The sequence below is a fragment of the Caloenas nicobarica genome, chromosome 10 (genome assembly GCF_036013445.1).
Source record: "Caloenas nicobarica isolate bCalNic1 chromosome 10, bCalNic1.hap1, whole genome shotgun sequence".
Classification (NCBI taxonomy): domain Eukaryota; kingdom Metazoa; phylum Chordata; class Aves; order Columbiformes; family Columbidae; genus Caloenas; species Caloenas nicobarica.
In genome coordinates this window covers 5,319,218-5,327,866 of record NC_088254.1, presented here as the reverse complement: position 1 = coordinate 5,327,866, position 8,649 = coordinate 5,319,218, and the positions used below count along the sequence as shown (strand labels likewise).

At 52.2% G+C, this 8,649-nt stretch overlaps 1 long non-coding RNA gene across 1 annotated transcript in view; it reads right to left on the bottom strand.

The window, feature by feature from the left end:
• Positions 1 to 2,300: 2,300 nt before the first annotated feature.
• The window catches only part of LOC135992785 (uncharacterized), a 127,337-nt gene continuing 120,988 nt past the window's right edge, over positions 2,301 to 8,649 (bottom strand). The window contains exons 3-5 of the long non-coding RNA XR_010606770.1: positions 6,228 to 6,456; positions 4,768 to 5,013; positions 2,301 to 2,457 (exon numbers count right to left, since the gene is read on the bottom strand). This is a non-coding gene — a long non-coding RNA (uncharacterized LOC135992785). The remainder of the gene's footprint in view (positions 2,458 to 4,767; positions 5,014 to 6,227; positions 6,457 to 8,649) is intronic.

The following is an 8,649-nucleotide window of genomic DNA, read 5'->3' as shown; positions in this document are numbered from 1 at the left end:
GACACACACACAAAAACACAGACGTGCAAATACGCACACAGACACGGATGCACGCACTCACACAGATGTGCATACAGACACACAGATATGCACACACAGACCCCCACACACAGACTTGTGCACACGCAGACATGCACAGAGCCACACACGCAAACATGCACACAGGGCATGCACAAACGTGCATGCACACACACAGATAAACATGCACACAGGCAGACACACACACAAACATACACACAGGCGCACACACGCACACAGAGATGCTTACACACATGCAGACACACAGACCCACATATACACAGCGATACAGGCACACACAAACGCACAGATTCACATGCACACAGACACAGATGCACAGACACACAGAGACACACACACAGATTCACACACCCAGACACATGAACACACACAAACGCGCACATACAGATACACACAGAGACTAGTGCACACACAGACATGCACACGCTCACACACAGACGCACACATGGACACACAGACACCAACACACAGAGACGCACACAGATACAGAGCAATATTTCGATCGCTCACAGACAAGTGCAACTCTACAGAGTGTGATGGAAGAGTGGCTTTATTACTTACTGCCGGGGGGAAACACGCTGAGCAGAGCCGGGTGGTGGATATTCCAGAGCGATTCCTCTGGGGACAGGAGACACAAAAGGGCAGTGGAGCCCCACCCGTTGAGTCACAGGGTTCAGAACGGACCCCCTTGCGTTCTAAACTCCTTCTCAGAGAGGAGCCTAGGTGCGGCTGGGTCCAAGCTTAGCCCCAGACTTGACCAACGGTTCAAGTCTAAGAGACACAGAGGGTAAGGGAAAACAGGTCAGGGATTCTGTGTGTTATATCTGCAGCCAAAGGGTTATACATGCACACACGAGTCTGTGCCAAACTGCTGCTGGTTTGGCTGGGGGCGGGTTTCAAGTGTGTCCACCACTCACCGATACGCACACAGACGTGCAGGCACATGCATGCACACAGCCCGTGCCAGAAGAGAACAGGCACTATGGTGTCTGGTCACCACACAGCGATGTCTCTTTGCTCAGCTCTGCATTTGGGAGATCTGGGAGGTTTGTGTTGTGTCAAGGAGGAGAAAGGGAGGAATGTGGGATAAACTGGGCCGGGGCAGGGCTGTGCTGCCCGGTGCATTCCTTGCGGGAGCAGTGTGACAGTGCCACCCTGCCCTGACAGCAGAGTGACCTGCAGCAGCGAGACACAGCACAGGCTACAGAAAGCATTGTGCATAAAATGTCGTACAGCAGATGAATCAAAAAGCACAAGTCAGGAAGGCAACTGGAGAGGAGAGTGTGAAATTAAGAGACAGAGTCATGGGAAAGAGATGCCTCAAGTCAAGCTTTGAAAATACGAGCAGCATCATCAAACCAGATCAGCGCTTCCCCAGTTGGTTTGTGCCACCTTCCCACCCCCCAGAAGGCACAGAGTGGGGTGAAGGCCACGGCCAACCCCCTCACGGGGCCTTCCCATGGGAGAAACAGTGCTGGTACAGTGCCCTGGGGACACCAGCACAGGGTGATGGCCTTTGGCTGTGCTGGAAGCACAAAACATCCCTGCAAACAGTTGTAATAAGGGCACTAAAGGTTTTTATAAGCGTTCCTGAAGCAGCAGGTGATTCCCATCCTTCCCGGCTGCCACCAGGATCGGCTCCTGGCCCGCCCAGCCTCGGCGGCATCGCCAAGGTGGCCGAGGTGAGATTTGCATGCTTGATTTGTAAAGCACTTAAGGAGTCTTCAAGGGATCAAAGTCACTATGAGACTATAACAAAATAAGCGACAGGAACCTGGAGCACCAACAGGGAAAAGAATGGATTTGCTTTTCTTCCAGCAATGTGCCAATCTAGAAGAACCAGCCTGAAACATCTGTGCTCGTGGGGAGGGTGCAATTTTTGCTGGTTTCAGCTTTCCATTCATCTTCAAACAAAGCATTTTGTGTTTCTTTCTCCGCGGCGGGTTTCAGGAGCTTTGATTTGTTAGTTTCTCATCTCTAACTCATCTTTCCTTTATAACTTTGAAACCAAAACATTATTTTTAAAAGCCTTTTGCTTTTGATTTGCTTTTTAAAAGAGCCAAAGCAAAATACTTCTTTGAAAGCTTCCCTTCCCACCAGTGTTTAACCAACATTTTCAGGGAGCTAAATACAAGACCACAAACAGCACCACACAAACCGTACCTGAAGCTGAAGGCAGGTGCTCTCGGCTCCACCTGCACCAGCTTGGAGCAGCGCTCCCCTGGGAGAGGTTGGGATGCGCCGAGGCCTCAGCCCTCCGGAGGAAGATGTGCAGCCGAGAAAGCCGCTCGCAGTGGCACGTGAGGTGCAGAAATCTCAGCTGGAGCCTCGTTGCCAGGACTGACAATCAGCAGTTAAGAGATGGCAGAGAGGTGGAGGGGGTCTCCGTGTTCCTGGACAGCTGTTAACACTGGCAACCTGAAAGAGCTTCTTAATTGACTCCAGTTATCCCTTTTTAATGCTGTGATTAAAAGAGCTAATTCAACACACACAGATTTTTTAAAAAACATACTAATAATCAAGTCCAACAAGGTATTTGCAGCACACTACAGCATCCCAGCAATGAAAGGGAAGAATCAAGCCTTTCACTGTTAAAAAGCAGCTTTGAAAAAAGAAAAGAAGAGAGAAAATGGTTTCTTTTCTGTGTACCATCTCAGGCTGTGCTAGTGCAGGATATTTCCCAGCCTGGGGCCTGCCACCCAGACCCACACGTGTCCCCAGACCCACACGTGTCCCCGCACCCACCACCTCTGTGCTTGAAGCCCTCCCGGGGTGAGGCCACGCTGCCTGCCCTGCATCCGACCTGCAGCTCCAAGTCCCTCATTAGCAAGTTTGCCCCATGCTCTGTGGCACTGCTGCCTGCCACACAGTTTATTATCCACACTGATTTTTTAATCTTTGATGCTTTGTGAACTGGATAATACTTTTTTTCAGTCATCGTGTGATTAAAGCAGATGGATGGAGCAGAAGAAAAGCATCTCAAAGTGGCCAGCATCTCAGCTCAGCAATTTTCACGGTGGGTAAAGATGGGAAAAAAAACCCCTAAAAAATATACTCTTTGCTGAAATTTAAAGTGTATTTCTTCTGCAGCTTAATCAGGGGTGAGAGAGCAGGGGCTGGGTTCCAGCATTGCTCTTCAGGTAACTGTGGGCTATGGGTCAGAGCCAGACAGCACTTCTCACTTGGTGTTGTGCTTTTTTTTTAATAAGGATAAATAAAAAACACTTAATAAAATAGCTTAAAAGAGGTAGCAAAAAACCTAGGAAGAGACATGTTTAGGACAAGGAGGGGAGGCTGTGTGTGAAACGTACCTTAGCTCCCCTGCTCCCAAGACTGATGGGAGCCCCATGGGGATCTCCACGACGGGCACCGTGCGTTGGGAGGAGGATGAGGGGTTCTTCAGCACTTCCAGCCTGGGTGCATCACCCTCCCCACCAGGCTCCACATTTCCCCACTGCGGGCTGTGGCTGGCAGGCACCCGGCTCTCCCCTTCCCCTGGGGCAGGAGCAGAGTTACGAGCACTCTGTGCGAGAGACATTCATACCCGCTGATCCCTGGCCTCCTCATCAATCCCTGTGCCTGCTCAGCTCCTCTCCCCAGATGGCCAGAGCACGCAGAACAGCGCAGGCCGGGGTTGTCACCAGCACCTGCACCCACACAGGTGGCCAGAGGAGAGGGGGTCGGGTTGGGCAGGCCCTTTGCCCCCTCCGCCTCCCAGTCCCAGCTCTCTGCCCACAGCCCGGGCTGCGCTGCCTTCCCTTATCACACTCAGTTTTGCTCCTTCTCTCACTAACTGCCCTCCCTCTCTTATCTCTGCTTCAGAGTCAATTTTTTACTCTCTCTTTTTTTTCTTCCTTATCGCTTGGTCTCTCCTTTTTTATTTTTTAAATACTTTCTGCCTTCTGTGCTTCTCTCTCTCTCTTGCCATTTCTCTCTGTCAGATGCCCTTCTCTCCCTGCCACATCTGTGCTCTGCACACCATTTCTGCCTCACATCTGTACGTCCTTGCTCCCCTGGCAGCATCCCATCGTGCTCCCTCCGCGGTGAGCCGCACAGTGGCACGGAGGGGAGGATGGAAATACCTTCGGGCTTCGCCTCCTTTTCTCCTTTCTCCTTGTTCCTTTCCCTTCCCTTCCTTTCCCTTCCCTCTCCTCCTCCACCCCCCTGGCCTTGTCCTCCTCCTCCCACCCTCCTCTTCCTCACTCCCCACGTGCTCTCTGGTTTGCCATGGGTCAGGGCATGAGCCCGGCAGTGCCATCCCTGCTACCGGGTTTTGGCAGGACACGGCAGAGGCAGGTTTGAGGTGCAGGGGCTCAGCACCCTGGAGAAGATGGCTGGGGGATCAGCCCTGCTCCCCATTGCCCTGGCCCTGCCATGGGTACACACAGCTCCTCCAGGAAAAAAAATGGCTTATTGCTATTCTCTCCTTTTTTTTTTTTTTTTTTTTTTTAACCTGGGTCTGTATCTGCATGCTTATGATAGATTTACTGTGATTCCATCGGTTTATGATTAAAACCCATAAATTTTACTAGGCCTTTTTCTTATTTTCCATAATCCGCAGGATTCAAGGCAATCAAATTTTAACTGGAAAGCACGGGCTGTGCAGTTAGGTCCCAGTGTAATGGGGAATGGTTCATTTCCCAATCTACCTCCATTACTGGTGGTACTAAAGACATATAGCCCTGTGAAAGAGATTTTTCCTAATTCCCTTTAAAACAACATCCTTACCTGAGCAAAGGACCAGAGGAACAATACAAGCTCAAGTAAAACACAGCTCCCTCTGTCACTGCAGCTTGTTCCCATCCTGAGGTTTCCAAGCAGAGTTTCCCAGCAGACTCGGGTGCTGAGGGTCATGATGGACCCAGCCTGGGGTGAGCAGGGTGGCAGCTGCGGGTCCTCATCGGCTGCTCCGTCTCAGCTCCCCATCACCAGGCAGCGGGTAGCTCCAGCCCCTCCAGAGATTTCATCATGTGCCTGTTACGATCCAGGTAATAAGACATTTCATTCAAATGAGCAAATTTATTCCAGTGGCACTTTAATAACAAAATCAATAAAACTATACTTCCCAGCAGGGCTTTATCATATGCTAAAACTACAGCATATTGCCTGGATATACTAAATTCTCTCCCTGAAATAAAGTGCAAAGTTTAGAAGACGGATGACGCCATTTGCAGCACTAGTAGGATAATATCCTAATAAATCCACGGCCACCTGGGCACTTCAGAGTTGTCACACACTGCACTCAGTGGCCACTGGGAACCTCCCAATGACAGCAACAACAGGAATGAGACCTTTGTGCTCATGGTGCAGATGCAGGGCTCCGGAGCACAACCCCGTGTCAGAGCAGCGAGGCATCCACACACACAGACCAACCAGAGCTGGGTGTGTACGTGGGAGCATCACAGAGCCAGTTATCCACGTGGGTTACCTTGTCCGTGGCGGCTCTCTCTGAAAGAACTGGCTCTGATCAGGTGGGAAGGTGAGCATCCAGCCTGGGGACCAGCCACTCTGTGTGGTAGGGACCAGGCTGGCCGCTCCTAGCAGAGCTCCAGTGTCACCACTAAGCTAGAGAAGAGATGGGACAGTCAGGAAACACTGCCAGTCCTGCAAGCCCAAAGTCAGCAGCACCCTGGCACAGGCAGCTGTCCAAGGATGTCCATGTAGGAGGACATTTCTGTCCTGTCCCACGTGGGGCTGTGCGCCCCCCAAGCAGCATCCCACCCCCGAGCCCTGCGCTGGGCTCTGTGGCTGCTCTCGCACAGACCATCCCTCTGGCCCCACCTCACCATCCCCCTCAACTACCACCTGCCGCTTCATCGCTGTTCCCCGCATCATTACGCTCCAGCACCTTGCCCGACATGAGATTATGGCTCTTCCCTCCTCCATCATCCCTCCCTCATCATCGTCCATCAGCTCTCCAAGCCCTGCCCTGCTCCCAGACATTCCTGTCTGCCAGTCAACCATCTCCCTCCTCCTCGTCCCTCCAGCTTGTGCTTCCCAAGCCTATCAGTGTTCCCCAGCCCTGAGTGCTGCAAAACTAATTAGCTCACTACAAAGATTGCAGAATAATTAGGGACTCCACTGAAAGCACAAAACTAGGGCATCTCGCCTTAAATAAACGCGAGGAAGCATCTCTCCGCTCTGCGGACAGCCTGCGATTGCTTGGAGCAAATGATTACACGACTCACCATCCCTTTGCTCCCACTCCAGGCATGTTCACCAGCGGTGCCTCTGCCTCTCAGCCCTTAGACAGGTGCTTTCTGGCTTTTTCTCTTTGTGTGGCTGCCACTAAAGCCAGCTCCTCCGCAGAGCTCCATGGCTAGCCAGGCACTGAAGCAAGCAGGCAGCTCTCCCGGAGATGCTGGGGCTGCTGGTTTGGGCACTGCCTTCTCAGCAGTTCGCCATCTTCTTCTCTGTCTAGGAGAAAGTATGGAAAATAGTTAGCAAGAAAAACATTTGCAAAATTTCTTTTCCAGTTGTCTCTGCTGAGTGTAAGAGATGCCAAAACAAGAGCAGGAGGATCTGTGGACTACACAGGTCATCCTTCCTCATGCACAGACCATCCCGGGGACCGCACGTTTGGGTGTGAAGTCCCCTGGTGACACACAGAGGTTCCTGCAAACACGTGTCTCCCCCCAAGGAAGCACCCATCCCTCCTGCCTCCTCGAGGTGAGGAGCAGGAGATGGAGCTGGAGGCAGCCCTGCACGAGGCATCTCTGACCTACACTGCTCGCTCAACTCCCCGGCACTGCAAACGATCCTCCTCCAGCCATTGTCTGTGCCTGAAGTGCTCCACACAGTTTTGTCACTTACTAATGATATTTAATAACAACCTGACACTCAGCCCCTGCATCTCACTTGCAGACCGGAGGCAGCCGCGCCGGGAGCCTGACTAACGGCCCCAGCCCCTGCGGAGCCGCGGTGCCTGCTGCTCCCGGGGAAGGTGGGCAGGGAAGTGTTGCTTTAAGCCCTTCGGAAGATTCCCCAGCTCCTCCTGAGCCTGCTCAGCCCAGGCTGAGCATCCCCTCCAGTCCTCAGCCCACCTCTCCTGCCCTCGCCCATGGTGAGGAGCCAGAGCGGGGAAGGACAAGTTCTCATCTTAGGGACCAACCAGCAAAGGACCTGATGGAGACCGTGGCATCTGACATGACGCCACAGTGCCTGCCTCATGGCCCTTACGGGCTCAGCACACCCTGCACTGTGCATAGGAAACCTGCACTGCGAATGCAGCCCTGCCCCTCCTTTCCCACCTCGGAATGGTCAAGGATTTGCAGGGCAGGCAGGGCTGCCCCTGCTATGGCTGTATCTGCGCCAGCAAATGGACTGGGGCAGCTGCTCCCCTCTCCTGGGTGGCTGCTAAAAGGGACAATGCCAAGGTCAATTAGAGCCAACCCTAGACCTGCCTTTTCTTTCTCTTCTCTTTTTCCCAGGGCTCACAAGTGTTGACAATTCAAACAGATGAGAATTCAGGACAAAAAGCAAGAGCGAAGGCTCCAGACACCTTCATCTAACAACCCTTCCCAGGCAGCCTGGTAAGGCAGCTCAGCATTGCCTTTTCCACTGCAGCTTGCCTCCCCATTGTGACCTGCTCCAGAAACCACCGGAGAAAAGACCCAAAGCTTTTAAAATTCCTCTACTTCCCTGTCTTCGTGTAACCAGACAGCATGGTTTCACACTCACTGTGTCTACTCAGAGAATATAAATCCTTTGTGGCAGAGACATTAGGGATAAAACCTCCACCTGTGCCATCTTACCTCAGGCTGAAAACAGAGGCAGGGCCAGATTGTTTGCCCTGGAGCAAAACCTCCTGGGTTCTGTAGCAACAACCAGGGAGCAGGAGAGCCCCTGGCCATGGCTCCAGCCTGGCGGAGCGCGGCCAGCACGCAGAAGGAGGCAGGAGCAGCTGGGGAAGGGGCCGCAGGCTCTCCAGCCCCCTCCAGAGCAAAGCCTCTCTGAGGACATGCTCTTGAAGCAAAACTGCCACGAGTCTCCACGTCCGGCCACCCAGAGATGCCAGGAAGGTTGTGTGGTGAGGACCCCAGTGTCAGCACCAAAGCTGAGACTATTTTCTAAGGGCAGAAGAGGAGACATAAATCACCTCAAACAACGTTGCCCAGTGACAAGAGGATCTGGCGCTGGCACCTTCAGAGGAGAGTGAGAAGTGCCCTGGAAGTCTGGGGTGGGCTGGGATCTGGGGAGATCCAGGAGGTTCCTCCTGGCACAAACCCTCCCAGATGGATGCTCAAGGCAGCAAACGGATACGTCTTTATCCTGCAGTGCAAGTGGAACTGTTCTTGTCTTTCAAACACACACCTAATCATTTTTAAGATCTCTGCCTCAGAACTATCTTTTTGATAAAACTAATCACAGGCTTAAATTACAGATAAATACCCGATATTAAAAGAACAGTTTGAAAAGGAGGAAAGGGGTAGTTTAACGGTGCTCATTTTCTCTGCTTTTCTATAAGCAGACATCTCAGGCTATTTAACTGCAGAGCTTATGAAGCTTCATTCTGACAACTCTCTTTCAACTGTGGCTTCCACAAATGTTTCCCCTGGTTTCTTCACCTGCTATGCTGCTGTTGGCTGTATTATTGCAGCACTCACCGTA